This window comes from Coenobita brevimanus, chromosome 59 (genome assembly GCF_032717465.1).
Source record: "Coenobita brevimanus isolate Jiangsu-jjx chromosome 59, ASM3271746v2, whole genome shotgun sequence".
NCBI classification, from domain to species: domain Eukaryota; kingdom Metazoa; phylum Arthropoda; class Malacostraca; order Decapoda; family Coenobitidae; genus Coenobita; species Coenobita brevimanus.
This window is the reverse complement of record NC_137012.1, coordinates 2,670,890-2,686,161: the sequence shown is the minus strand read 5'-3', so window position 1 is coordinate 2,686,161 and position 15,272 is coordinate 2,670,890.

Below are 15,272 nucleotides of genomic sequence, written 5' to 3'. Positions count from 1 at the left end.
CGATAAAGACAGTAAACTCATAACTCATTCCCCACAACAACAGCAAACACCTCAGACGCCAGCCATGTACAGCGCCTTCCACCATCCCTTCCACAAGCTCCCGTGGCTTCTGGAGGAGGAACACGACTTTCTGGAGGACCTGAGATACATGGATGGGTGAGTGTGGACGCTCGTGGACCCACAGCACTCCGTTCCACCATTCTGGTTGGGAACCGTGGACGAGGAACAGCTCCCACCGACAGACGCAACAAGTGAACGCCGAGGGGAGTCTCGAAGTTGTGGCGCGCCTGATCGACCCCCAAAGGGTTGCTTTGCTTCCGGGTTACAGAGGCCATCAGTACCTGCCGATGTAGATGCCGAGCGACGATGAAGAAGACAATCAAAACAACTACCCGAAAACCAAAGGAACCAGCGCCGAACCCAAGAACAAGTTCTAGATCCCGTAAATCCTCGAAACACAAAGCCCGAACGAATCAGACGACGAAACGAAGGAAAGTAATAACCAACTGAAGCCCAAGGATTAGGCCAAGCAACACAACACAGCTCCTTGACTTCCGTGGGCTCCCTTCGACGCTCCTCCACCCTCTCGAGGATTAATGAGTTCCTGCAGAGGGCGAGGTCTGTGTTCGAGGGGGAGGATGGGAAGACGACTCGAGAGAAGATTCGACAACTGCTTCGGAACCCTCACATGGACGATATGCAAAGGTGAGGATTGGTTGGGTTTTCTGCTGAATTATTTGATGTATTTTTGATGTACTGATATTTTTCAGAGATATGTATTGTCATGTAATGCTTCCCCCTCCCTCTCTCCCTCCCTCTCTCTCTCTCTCTCTTTCTCTCTCTCTCTCTCTCTCTCTCTATCTATCTATCTATCTGTCTATCTATCTATCTCTCTGTCAAGAAGAAATTGCTTGTCTTTCACTAGACCAATCCAATTTTCTCTGTAAATACCTCAGCAAGTACTCGTCCATCTCTCTCTCTCTCTCTCTCTCTCTCTCAAGGTATGACCAGTTCTTATTTTCTTTGATGTTTGCATCTATTTTCTCTTCTACAGGTAGGACCAATTCGCCTCTTTCATTCTCCTCTCCTCTACAAGGTAAGAGAGTGTGTGTGTATGTGTGTGTGTGTGTGTGTGTGTGTGTGTGTGTGTGTGTGTGCTATTCAAGCGCATGTTTATGTATTCTTTTCGTGTTTTCTGTCGCTTACTAAGATACATCACTTTATGTTAAGTATTGTTAAGTAGCAAGAACAGAAATAACATTCGTCAATGACGTCAACGATATTTATGCAATGGGAGAGAAAAACAAGAAAGACAGACTTTCTCAGTGTGATAAACGCCTCACAACGTTCACTGTCACAACACATTAAGAAAAAAAAAAAGAATAAAAAGGTCAATTAAGATAAAATAATGTGAAGCCTCCAGAAGCACTTTATTTAAAGCCTTCATCCCGGTATTAAATTTCTAAACTTTGTTATTGTTACCTCAAGACGACTTTCCTCATCTTAGAGTAGATCTTTACTATAGTTCTTTTACCTTAACTTGACGCAGAATTTCGTCGTTTTGTAGTTTATTCCACAGAGCTCAGTGGCAGAAAATGGCATTACTCTTCCTTTATCACCCTCATTGTCGTTGGTTATGGAAGCTCCCTAACGCCTCATCCTCAGCGGTTTATTTTGTTTCTTACTCTAACCATCCTCTTCTGTGTTGCTTAAATCATTCTAATATCCCCACACTCTGCAGAGGGAAGATGCAGAATTACCTCAACTAGCAGGATCCAAAAACAGAATGCTAAGGAAGAGGTGTTTGTGAGTCTTCTTAACCCACGAGAATACGAGCGTACATCCTTTCTGTAGCACTTCTTCGTGATTACCATCTTATTCAAATGTTAGTCTGTTACTACACTTCATCATTCAAGGCAAAGATATGGTAGTTTTTGATCAAGTTAGAGTAAAAACAGTATAGTATTGGGATTGACACTCAGGCTCCTATGACTCACTCTAATACAATCTTGGGTAAGGTGACACAGAGTACCAGTGTTGTCGGACATGTTGGGGTTGAGAGAGCTTATTAATACTGAGATTCTTATCTCTCTCTCTCTCTCTCTCTCTCGCTCTCTCTCCTTCCATTGATATTCTGCTCTCAGACTTCATTCTATTCTTGTGTGTCCTTTTCTCTTCCACCCTTTCTCAGAATATATTATTTTGTTCATACTTACCATTAAGTTTCTCAAGTAATTCTCTCTCTCTCTCTCTCTCAGTAAAATAAAACACAGGCTGAGATATTAAACTTTCATAAAACAGGGGAGGAAAGTGGTCGATCAAGAAGGTAGCTTTCCCTCCAATTTCGTTGTTATAATTATTTTTTGGTCCTTTTCAAATTAATCTGGTTTTTCTAGGACGCTGGTTTTCTTTCTGTGTACCATTTTTTGGAATTTTTTAATCCAGGAAAATCTAGGCTGGGTTAGGTTGGTTTTCTTAGCATCAGGTTAGGTTAGTTTGTTAGGTTAATATGTTGGGTTAGGTTATAGGTATTTTTTTTTTTTATCATAGTCTAGTCTTAGGTTAGTTTGTTAGTTTGACTTGGTTAGGATAGGTGAAGTGAGGTGTTTTTTCTTTGTATTTGGATATGTAAGGTTGTTAGTTGGATTAATCTGTTAGGTTAGTAAATTAAGATAGGTTTGTTTTCTTAGTTTTAGGTTAGTTTGTTAGGATAATCCGTTTGGCTATGTTAAAATAAGTTTGGTTTGTTTTATAGTACCAGGCTAGGTTAGCTTGTTATTAGGTTCATCTGTTAGGCTAGGTGAGATTAGGATAGGTTTGTTTTCTTAGTAATAGATTAGGTTAGTTAGTCGGTCTAGGTAAGGTTAGGATTGGTTAACTTAGGTTAGACTGAAAATAAAAATGAAAGAACGACCTTCGGCAAATCCAACTTAGCGCGTAGGGGAAAAATGGCAAAGGAAACGAAAATTGGCGACCAGGATAGACACCTCCCTCTGCCACAGACACTGGTCTATAACTGCATTGTAACCTCAGCTGGAGCCTTCACGTGGTGGCACTGATATTCCCTGGCAATTCCTTTGAATGGCGGTACCATATGTCCTTCAACTCCCTCCCAATCTCACTGCAGGAATGGGACAGTGTCAGCCTGCAGTCCAATGGGTTCACATTCAGATGAACCTGGAGCTTAATCCCCTACAATGCTACTAACTTGTAATAAATAAACGAATAAAAAAATACATAAATAGTAATGTTCTCACAGTATGCCTGATAAGCTTAAAATTTATCACACCGTTCTTGTCAGTTTGATGGACTAAAATGGCCGTTTGGCAATTATAAAAAAAAAAAAAAAAAAATCTGAATTGTTCGAGTCACACCGGGCATCCTAATCACAAAGAAGTGCTATGGAAGCGATACGGAACCACAGCACTGTCCTTTTCTGCCAGGGAAATATGTGAAATAAGTTGCAAAAGGACAAAGATTATAATTCTAAACCCAAGGTTCATTTGTTAGCGTTCGTGTTTCTGGCTCCTTGGTTCGTGTATCATATTGTATCACAGTATTTATATAGATACTGTATTATATTTATTACCTCTGCCATTAAAGACAGAGGTGGTTAAATATTCACCCGTGTCTGTCTGTCTGTCTGTGTTCAAGATATCTAAAAATGTTGACATCGGATTTCAGGAAAAAAAAAAAAAAAAGGTGGATAGGTGGGCAGTGGGTCAGAGAAGAGTTGGTTAGGGTTTGAGGTGGATCCATGTCCGGAGGCAGGAAAAAACCTAAGTTTTATTATCGTTGGCGGAGGTATGCACTGCTTGATAGTGTGTAACAGGGCAGATTAAAACCGTAGAGTTAACCGACAGACTATGTTAGGTTGTAAAAGTACTCGGCTGGAAAGGAAGTGGAATGGCAAAAGTAAGTCTTAAGTTTTATTGGCGTTGGCGGAGGTATGCGCTCTCTGAGGCTTTCTAGCTTTTTTTTTTTGTGTGTGTGTAAGGGTATACACGTTCTCGCTATCACCATCAGTATCTTTTCTCCTCCTGGGGATGGGGTCAGGTAGAGTTCAGAGAGGAAGAAAAAACCTTATGGAAGAAGAAAATAAAGAATGTTCTCTCTCTCTCTCTCTCTCTCTCTCTCTCTCTCTCTCTCTCTCAAAACAACACCGTGTTATCTCCAAGCAGCATTAAGTCTGAAGGCATCTCAACTAATGCTTTCCCGTGTACATTAATCTCTCGTAAACTCTAACAACTGAGAGAGAGAGAGAGAGAGAGAGAGAGAGAGAGAGAGAGAGAGAGAGAGAGAGAGAGAGAGAGAGAGAGAGAGTTGTTGGAGTAGCAAAAGTTAGACATAATGGCAGCGTTTCGGGGTCGGGTGGCGTCGAGAGAGAGAGAGAGAGAGAGAGAGAGAGAGAGAGAGAGAGAGAGAGAGAGAGAGAGAGAGAGTTGGTTGTTGGAGCAGAAAAAGTTAGGCATAATGGTAGTATTTTGGGTCGGTAGGCGTCGAGGTAGTTTATGTTAAAAGGTCTGGTGGTGAAGGCTGGTTAGTGACTGGAGGGAGAGATAGATGGCTGGAGAGGGAGAGAGAGAAAAATAAAAAGGCTTGGAAGAATGTAGAAGGTTTCAGAAAGATAAAAAAGAGCTTAAAGGGCTTAGGGTGTGAGACAGATGTCTGTAGAGGGAGAGAGAAAAAAGTTTGAAAGGCTCATGTGAGAAACATTTTGTGTCACGGAATTGTTTGGCAGTATAATTCTTTCGGTCAGCTTTACCAACAGTATGATATAGCCAAAGAACTGTGTCATAAAATGTCTCGCACATAATACCTGAACCATGGACAGTTGAAGTGAGACCTGCCTCTACCGCGACTGGGGGGTTGTTCAAGGGTCGCGGGGTCAGACAAGGAGAGCGTAAGGCGGGAGTTTATCGTGTATGATACAAAGCCTGAACGTTCTTATATAGGAGAAACGTTTCAATGAATAAAAAATAGGGAATAGGCTAAGTGAGCATAAATATGATGTTAAGAAATTCAATCTGAAAGACGCAGTTGTTAATCATAAACTGAATACTGACCATAAAATAAATTGGGAAGAAACCAAGATATGAAACTATTACAAATAATAGGAGGTGACTAGAATCTGTTCACATTGAAAAAAACTGATAATTTTAACCAAAACGTACAATTTCTTTTATGTTGGCAAGACCATTGTCGTTTTTGCTAAGGGGAAGCCTGACCAGTTCAATTACCTTGTTTCGTAAGCATTGGTGTTATTGTTTATCCTTGTCACTACTGGCCCGGGCCTGGGCTATTTAAGTCGCTTGTTGCCACCACTGTGTGTCGTTCCTGAAAAAGCTTGCTTGGCCAAACACTGAAAAAACAGGTCCCTTTCTGCACTTAGTGTTTCTCTGCATGTCTGGAGAGGAAAAACAGATACTTGGAAAAAATGAGAGATGGACTAGGAGAATGTATTTGGACGAGAAGGAATGGGAGAGGGAGACCGAGGATGAAGGGTAAGAGATGGTGTGGAGAGGTATACGACTGAAGGTGGTTTGGGTTGGCGCGGAGGTAGCCTGATGCGGACAGGGTAGCGTGAAGGCAGTTTGTTTGTAGCTACTTCATTTGGGATTAAGGTACCGTATTTGGAGAGAGAGAGAGAGAGAGAGAGAGAGAGAGAGAGAGAGAGAGAGAGAGAGAGAGAGAGAGAGAGAGAGAGAGAGAGAGAGAGAGAGAGAGGTTAAAATCGCAAGGAATCAGCGAGTTCTTGGGGGAGACAGAGGGCAGTTCAAAACATGGCATTGGAGGCTTCGCAGCATTTATTCCTAAGCGACTTAATTTTCATTTCACATTTAAACCTTCTCTTGCATGGTCGTGTTTAATTCCGAAGAAATTCGCATGAGTAATACCTATTGCAGCCTCCTTCGTGGATTTTCCTCTAACTTTCTCTCTGTTGAACACCACCTCTTCTCCTCCTCTAAACCCCATCTTCTCTTACTGAGACGCAGCTCTCTGAGGCAGCTGATAACAACCCCTTCTTTTTATCCCCCCACTTTCTCTATACTCACTTGAAAGCCAAAGGTGGTTGCTTTGTATATGTACGCAACAACATATCTTGCTCTCGTGTTCCTGAACTTGAATCTTCTGAAATTTCTACTTTCTGGCTTCGGCTATCCTGTCATTCTCTGACTAAATATATCTGTGCTGCATACTTATCCCCTAATTCTACTGACTGAATAATTCTTTACTATCTTACTTCTAAGATGGAACAAATCCAGTTAGTTTCTCCTTTCTCCAAAATCTCCATTTTGGGTGATTTCAGTGTTCGCCACAACCCTTGGCTCTCCTCTTCTTTCACTGATCCACCTGATGAACAAGCCTACATCTGTTCTATCCTTAATGACCTAATGCAGTTTACAGCACCCTACCCTTGTCCCTGACAGCCTTGGAGAGAATTCCAACATACATTACTCCTTTCTTGCAACTAATCCTTCTGATTATGTTGTTAATCTTTTCTCTCCTTTGGACTCCTCCAATGACAACCTTATCACCTTAACCTGTCCTATCGCTCCAGTAAGGCCTTGTGGCCCTTCCAGAAAGGGGCAGCTGTGGCACTTTGGAGTTGCTAATTGGGAAACCTTGTGGCAGAACTTCTTTGATTTTCCCTGGAATTGTTATTGCTTCCATCGCGAGAGCCATCTGAGTGTGCCTTGTGCATTACGGAGGTTTTTCTGTCGGGCATGGAAGAATACATTCCATTCTTTTATCCTGTGACTAATGGTACCCACAACAAGGAGAAGGCCTACAATAGGTACCAGAGCCACCACAACCCTGAGTCTCATCTCTCTTATGATTCTGCCCAGAATCATGCTGAGTCTGTGCTTAGCTGTGGTAAAAGTAATTTCATTTGTACTAAATGCTCTGAACTCTTTGACTAAAATTCTTCCCGCTCCTTCTTGCATCTTGCCATAAATCTTTCCAACAACTTTACTTCATCAACCTTACCTCTCCTTTTCTACTCTCATGACTCTGTAGCTGTTTCTTCTACTGATAAAGCAAAACTCGCGCTCAAACTCTCTCCTCCGATTCCATCTTAGATGTTTCCCGTGCTGTTCGTCCATAACTTCCCCCCCTCAGACTTCCTCGTGGCTGACATTAAAATTTCTTTAATTGCTGTGTTTTCTGCCATCACTGGACTCGTTGCTAATAAGGCATAAGGGTCGTGATGTACGTCCCTCCCGTTGTCCTCAAGAACAATGCTTCTGCATTTACAAGCTGCCTTGGTAAACTCTTTCGTCTTTGGCAACTTCTACCTTTCCTTTTTGCTGGTAGGTTGTTCTCATTCAGCCTATACCAGTGAAGGGTGACCATTCTCAGCCCTCTAACTATCGCCCAATTGCTTTAACATCCTGAATTTCTAATGTTTTTTAATCAAAGCTTAGCAAACAATTTTTAAAGCACCTATCCTATCACAACCTTCTTTCCGACCGTCAGTATAGATTCCACAAGAGACGCTCCACTGGCGAGCTTCACACCTTCCTTTCAGACCCCTGGTCTTCCTCCTTTAGGGAATTTGACAAAAGTTTTGCCATTGCACTTGACACCTCAAAGACTTTCGATCGGATCTGGGATAAATCTTTAGTAATCAATCTGCCCTCTTACAGTTTCTATCCTTGTATCTCTGCCTTTACCTCTAGCTATCCACATGGTCGTTCTGTAACTGCTGTAATAGATGGCCCCATTCCCACAACATCCATTTCAGCAGTTACTTAAACAAACAAGGGTGAGGCTATGGCACACCTAAAGTTTGGTTTGACTCATATCTCTGATTGGGGTAAAATGAATCTTCTTGTTGTTAATGTGTCAAAAACTCAGTTCTTACATCTTTCAACCTATGTGAATATTCTGCACGAGTATCCACAAATTTTAAATAATACCTGTATCCAACTTAATCACTCATCATCTTTTAACCTACTTGGGGTGTCATTCTCTCGGGATTTATTTTGGAGATGTCATATTACCTCTCTTGTAAAATCTGTTTCCAAGAGATTAGGTGTGTTAAGCTGACTCCTTGCTTTCTTTACCCCTGCACGGTTGGTGGCTTTATACAGGGGTCTTATATGCTCCACTGTAGAGTACAACTGTCATGTATTGGGTGGCTCCCCATATAGAGTCAAATGCTTTTCGTCTTTTTAACTCTCCTCCTCATACCGGCTCCCTTCAGCCTCTTAGTATTCGCCCCACTGTTGCATCTTTATCTCTTTTCTATCACTATTTCAATGATCACTGCTGCTCTAAACTGTCTGCTTGCATCCTTCCACCACTACGATGGGTCCGTAGCACTCGTCTGGCAGCAAACTCTCATTCCTTTTCTGTCCAGCTCTCTAATGCAAGAGTTAACCGATACTCCCAGTCCCAGTATGCAGCAGGTAAACTCTAAAACTGTCTTTCTCTTTCTGCATTTTGTACTGCCTATGACCTCCAGTCTTTCGAACGCAGTGTATCAAGGCATTCGGAAATGAACGGATCTTGAATCTGTGTTATTTTATTTATGTATTTATTTATTTATTTTTTGAGGGGGGAACAATCTTGTGGCTCCTACCCATTGCTTCCTTCTTCCTTACGTAAATATGATATATAACAAGCAGTTCATTCCTTCATATAAAGTCTTTTGTTTCTTATCAGGCTAAAAGATAGATATACTGAAGTTCAGATAAGTCAGGCCTCACATCCCAGGGACGAACAGTGACTTTCTTTGATACAGTGCCCTCCCCCCCCCTCTCTCTCTCTCTCTCTCTCTCTCTCCCAAGCACTTTACAAAAAAGGAAAGCGAAGGCATGATAAGAATGTATAAAGCATAATAAAAGAAGAGGAAGTAAAGACAGACAGGTAGACTGGTAGGTAAACAGATAGATAGATAGACAGATAGATAAACAGAATCATAGACATAAATACAGATAGATAGACAGATACAAAGACACAAATAGATACGTACTTAGTTGCATATACTGGTAGATAGACAGACACATAGATAGACAGATAGATAGATAGATAGATAGGTAGGTAGGTAGGTAGGTAGGTAGGTAAGTAGATACAGTAGGTAGGTAGGTTCAGAGAGAGAGAGAGACAGACAGACAGACAGACGGACAGACAGAGACAGAGCACAAAAGATGACTGTATTCAAGAAGATATAGCTCCTTAAGACGAAGGATAAAGAAACGATGCTAATTAAAGGTGGCCTAGCATCCTGCCCTCGGCCTTAACCCCCCTTCGCTCTGTCTGTCTGTCTGTCTGTCTGTCTGTCTGTCTCTCTCTCTCTCTCTCTCTCTCTGGCAGGACCAATTAAGGTGTCAAATCGGGGCCTACACCGGTAAGTCGACTGTTGCCTATCGTATCCTATAGGGAATACTTGTTTGGTATTTTCCTTGTGGTTGTTCCATGCCAACAGTTTACTGCCCGGCCATGTTTGGCTAATGTTTGTAACTATTAACGAAGGCTTCGTAGCACCTCTTCCTTAACGATTTACTTTGCTTATAGCACATTACCATTTATTTCTTGTTAATAATATTATTCCAATATCATCTTAGCATTTTCTCCATGGCGATTTATTTTACATAATACACCTCCGCATTTTCGATCATGTTTCTTATATCGTTCTGACATGATAGTAGTTTTTCCTAAGCGATTTATTTTGCATAATTCACCTTGGAAATCTCTTTCAGGTTACTTCCATCATTGTAGAGTCTGTATACCATCTATTGGGCGATTCATTTTGCATATTATACATTAACTTTCTCCTGCATGTAAGAAGGATACTGAGGTGGCATGTGTAGAATAAATCGCCACTGAGGAAACATTACGAAGTCTCCAAACTACATCCAATATTACCATGAGTTTTGTATTATAAGGAGCACTGGAGGCTACACTGCATATTTTCCTATGCGACTTATTTAGCTTACTGCATTTAATATACAGACATCTACATCATCTTTTGTTGCTATAAAATACCATGTGTTTTGAACCATCCAAAGTCAATTATAATGTGAGCCGAGGTTGTGACACTTTTTTTTTTTTAACTTCTAATTCACTTCCTCACCATCTGCTCCTTCTTCTACCCCTATTCTTCCACCCGACTGTAGTAGCAAACTTATTAATATCTACAACTACAGTATAATTGTGTGTGTGTGTGTGTGTGTGTGTGTGTGTGTGTGTGTGAAATTATCAGATGTACAATTGGCCACATATGAACTTGGGACAGCATCAGTGCATAAGGGAGTTCTGGCATCTGTACACTTGACAAGCGTGATGTATTCGCATGCTTGTTGGTGGCAGTAACATGAATGAATAGGCTTGTTAATATTATTAAACAAAATTACCAAGTAACTGTGATGGATGGAAGGCAAAATGTATTTGTGGATCTTCACTTCATACGGATACTGATACAGGTTCATATGTATCCAATTGTTAGTTTTACTGAGAGAGAGAGAGAGAGAGAGAGAGAGAGAGAGAGAGAGAGAGAGAGAGAGAGAGAGAGAGAGAGAGAGAGAGAGAGAGAGAGAGGCGTATCAGGCAAAGATGAGACAAAAGGGAAAATAAATCAATAAATAAAAAAATAAACGATACAAATCGAATGAGTGGTGTGAAAGGAAGTGAAACATAATTTAAGAGAAACAATATAGGCGAAAAAATAAAGAGAAGAAAAAGAGTAAAAGCAAGGAGAAAATATTGCTTTCTAACAACTAAAATGAAAAAAAATTATTAAAAGTAAATGGTATAGAAGGTTACTTAGTACTGACCTATGCATTTTTTTTGTACATTTAAGTAAATCATCTTTATAGGTGAAAAATTTTGAACCTGATATACAGGACAGAATGGTATATGTGTACTTGGAGACTGTTACCCAGCCTGTTCGCATCAGGCACTGAAATAGGGACCTGGATTTGTAAGTGGACGGTTGCATATCATGTAAGGGAAAACGTGTTTGGTATTATCGTTGGAGAATGCTTGTTGTGTACTTTCCTTGTCATTGTTACCTGCTTACAACTTACTACCCAAGCATGTTTGGCTAAGTTCCCTAAATGGCATCGTAGGCTTCGTAACACCCACTCCAAAGCGATTAACTTTGAGTATTATACCTTTACACTTTAATGTTACGTATGTAATTTTTACATCTTCGTAACTCCTTTCCCTGAACGATTTATTTTTGCATACTGCACCTTTATGTCTTTCATGATACTTGTTTTGTTTGAACATCGACGTAACACCATTTTGCAAGCTGTTTATCATGCGTATATATATATATATATATATATATATATATATATATATATATATATATATATATATATATATATATATATATATATATAGAGGGGTTTTAACGATTCAGCCAGGAATCGAACCCGAGACCTCAAAATAGATGTCAGGCACTGTTACCACAACACCATGGCGTGATAAAAGCTCAGCCACCTGAATTCAACGACGAACCAGGTAAATCCGTTATGGGAGGATATATTTCAACCCCAACCCTTATGATGATACATATTTCAGACACATCAGGATTTTTGCTCAGCCCCACGCAACTCGGCAAGTGACAGAGCAGTTTTAATCTATCCCAGCCAGTACACAAGCGTCTTCCATTTTATATGTTGGAGAAACACACATTATACGTGTGTGTGTGTGTGTGTGTGTGTGTGTGTGTGTGTGTGTGTGTGTGTGTGTGTGTGTGTGTGTGTGTGTTTAATGCTTGGAAGAAGGAACCAAAGGCCGCGAGCCGGCAATAACTGTTCCTTCCAAGAGAAAATCAAAATACAAGAGAGAGCCAAATTCAAGATCCGATCACTTCGAGATTCCTGGACACATTGCGTTTGAAAGACTGGAGATCAAAGCTAACAGGAAATACAGACAGAGGGAGACAGTTCCAGAGCTGACCTGTTGCATAAAAGAAGGACTGGGAGTAACGGTTAACTCTTGCATTAGAGAGTTAAACAGAAAAGGGATGAGAGTTTGCTGCTAGACGGGTGCTACGCGCTCGTCGCAGAGGTGGAGGGATGGAAGCAGACAATTCACAGGAGCAGTGACCATTCAAGTAGAGATAAAAAAGAGATAAAAATGCAACAGTGCGGCGAAGAGACAGAGGTTGAAGGGAGCCAGTAAGAGGAGGAGAGTTAATGTGACGAAAAGCCTTTGACTCCACCCTGTTGAGAAGAGCTGAATGTGGGGAGCCACCCCACACATGAGAGCTGTACTCTACACAGGGGTGGATAAAACCCGTGTATAGAGTCAACAATTGTGCCGGGGTAAAGAAGGAACGCAGTCAGCTTAGCACACCTAATCTCTTGGAAGCAGATTTTACAAGAGATGTAATATGATCTTTCCAAGACAAGTCCCGAGTGAATGAAACTCCAAGCATGTTCAAGGATGATGCAGGATTAAGCTGAATATTATTAAACATTAGTGGGTACACCTGTGGAAGATTTTGTCGGGTTGATAGGTGTAAGAACTGAGTCTTTGATGCATTAAAAACAAGAATTATTTTTACCCCAATCATAGATACGAGCCAAGTCAGACATTAGGTGTGCCATAGCCTCATCTCTTGTTTGTTGAAGTAACTGCTGAGACGGACATTATGGGAACCGAATGGAAAGGTGAAGGGTGGAGTCATCAGCGTACGAATGGATAGGGTTAGATGTACAGCTCACAGTAGAAGGCCATTGATGAATAAAAGGAAGAGAGAAGGTGACAGGACAGAGCCCTGGGGAACACCACTATTGATAGATCTGGGAGAAGAACGACGGCTGTCTACAAGAGCGGCTGTAGAACGACCAGAAAGGAAGCTATAGATGAAAGCACAGATAGAAGGATAGAAACCGTAAGAGGACAGTTTAGAAATTAAAGATTTATGCCAGACTCCATCGAAAGCCTTTGAGATGTCAAGTGCAATGGCAAAACTTTCGCCATAGTCCCGAAAGGAGGATGACCAGGAGTCTGAAAGGTATGTGAGAAGATCGCCAGTGGAGTGAACGCATACTGACAATCAGAAAGAAGGTTGTGATACGAAAGATGCTTTAAAATTCTTGTATTAAGAATTGATTCGATAACTTTTGAGATACAGGATGTTAATACAATTGGACTTATAGTTAGAGGGTTGGGAAAGGTCACCCTTCTTTAGGACCGGCTGGATGAGAGCAAACTTCCAGGAAGAAGGAAAGGTACAAGTTGACAGTCAAAGGCGAAAGAGTTTACCTAGGCAGGGTGTAAGCACAGAAGCACAGTTCTTGAGAACAACAGGAAGGACTCCATCAGGCCCATATGCCTTGTTAGTATTAAGGCCAGTGATGGAAAAAAATACATCAGGTGAAGATATTTTAATGTCAGGCATGAGGAAGTCAGAGCGGGGAAGTGATGGAGGAACAGCACCGGAATCGTCTAAGGTGGAACTGAAGGAGAAAGTCTGAGTGAAGAGATCTACTTTATCAGTAGGAGAAATAGCTACAGAACCATCAGAGTGGAATACAGGAGGGAAGGATGATGAGGTAAAGTTGTTAGAAAGGTTTCTGGCAAGGTGCCAGAAGGAGAGGGAAGAATCCGAGTTGGAGAGTTGACAGCATTTATTACGGATGAAATCATTTTTGGCAGAGCAAAGAATAGACTTAGCACGATTCCAGGCAGAAACATAACAAAGATGTGATTCAGGGGTGCATTGGTTCCTGTATCTTTTATAGACCCTGTCCTTGTGGCAGACAGCATTAGAACAAGCGTGATTATACCAAGGCTGTCTTGCAATAGTCAAAGGATATGAGAATGGAATGTATGCTTCCATGCCTGAGAGAATAACCTCTGTAATGCGCAAGGCACACTCAGATGGCTCCCGGCCATGGAAGCAATAATCATTCCAGGGAAAATCAAAGAAGTACTGCCTGAGGGCCTCTCAATCCGCAGCTCCAAAGTGCCACAGACGACGTTTCTTTGGAGGGTCCACAGGCCGTACTGGAGTGATAGGACAGGTTAAGGTAATAAGGTTGTGATCGGATGAGCCCAACGGAGAGAAAAGATTAACAGTGTAACAGAAGGATTAGTCGTAAGGAAGAGATCAAGTACTCGTATGTTGGCGCTCTCTCCAGGGCGGTCAGAGATACAAGTAGGGTGCTGTACAAGCTGCATTAGGTCATTAAGGATAGAAAAGATGTAGGCTTGTTCACCAGGTGGATCAGTGAGCCAGAGGTTGTGGTGAACACTGAAATCTCCTAGAATGGAGATTTCAGAGAAAGGAGAAATGGATAGAATGTGTTTCACTGTAGAAGTAAGATAGTCGAAGAATTTTTGATAGTAGAATTAGGGGATAAGTAAATAGCTCAGATATATTTAATCAGAAAATGACAGGAACGCCGAAGCCAGAGTGAAGAGGATTCAGAAGAATCGAGTTCAGGAACACGAGAGCAAAATAAGTCGTTGCGTATATATATATATATACGACAGACACCTTTGGCTTTGAAATGAGTATAGAGAAAGTAGGATACAGAAAAGAGTTTGCTGTCTGTTGCCTCAGACAGCTGAGTCTCAGTTAGGAAAAGAAGGTGAGGTTTAGAGGAGGAGAGGTGGTGCTCAACAGAGCGGAAGTTAGAGGAAAGGCCGCGAATGTTGCAGAAATGAAGAAGTGAGTCAGACAGTGGTTCCAGGGGGCTCGAGTCGTTACCGGGAGAGGGGCGGAAGGTGGGGGCATTTATGGTCCCCTCCCCCTCCGGGGACTCCGAGGCTTTGTGTTTTGAAGCCATGATTTTGAAAAAAAATAAATAAAATAAAAGAAGAAGTGTAGTGTGTACTGGGAATGTAGTTTGGTGTTGATGGAGAACCTTGTATAGGAGAGCATGCTGGCCTACTCTCTGTTACTGAGACACTGAATAGGTACAGCAAAGAGGGATTGTCAGGAACTAGTCCCGAGAGCTGATGAAACAGGAGCTCCAGCTCTCCCTGTCGTCAGCTTTCCATCCACCTTGGGAGTACTGCCCATGTACTCCTCATGTACTGTACAGTACATATGTGGAAATTTTTAACGTTCCAGCCGGGCATCGAACCCGAAACCTCTAAAGAGAAGTAAGGCACTGTTACCACGACATGGTGCAGTGGTAACAGTGCATAGACTTCTATCTAGGTCTCGGGTTCAATTATCGGTTGGAGCATTAAGAACTTTCAACATATGTACACACGTATAGTGTGTCTCTCCAGTACCTATCATATATATATATATATATATATATATATATATATATATATATATATATATA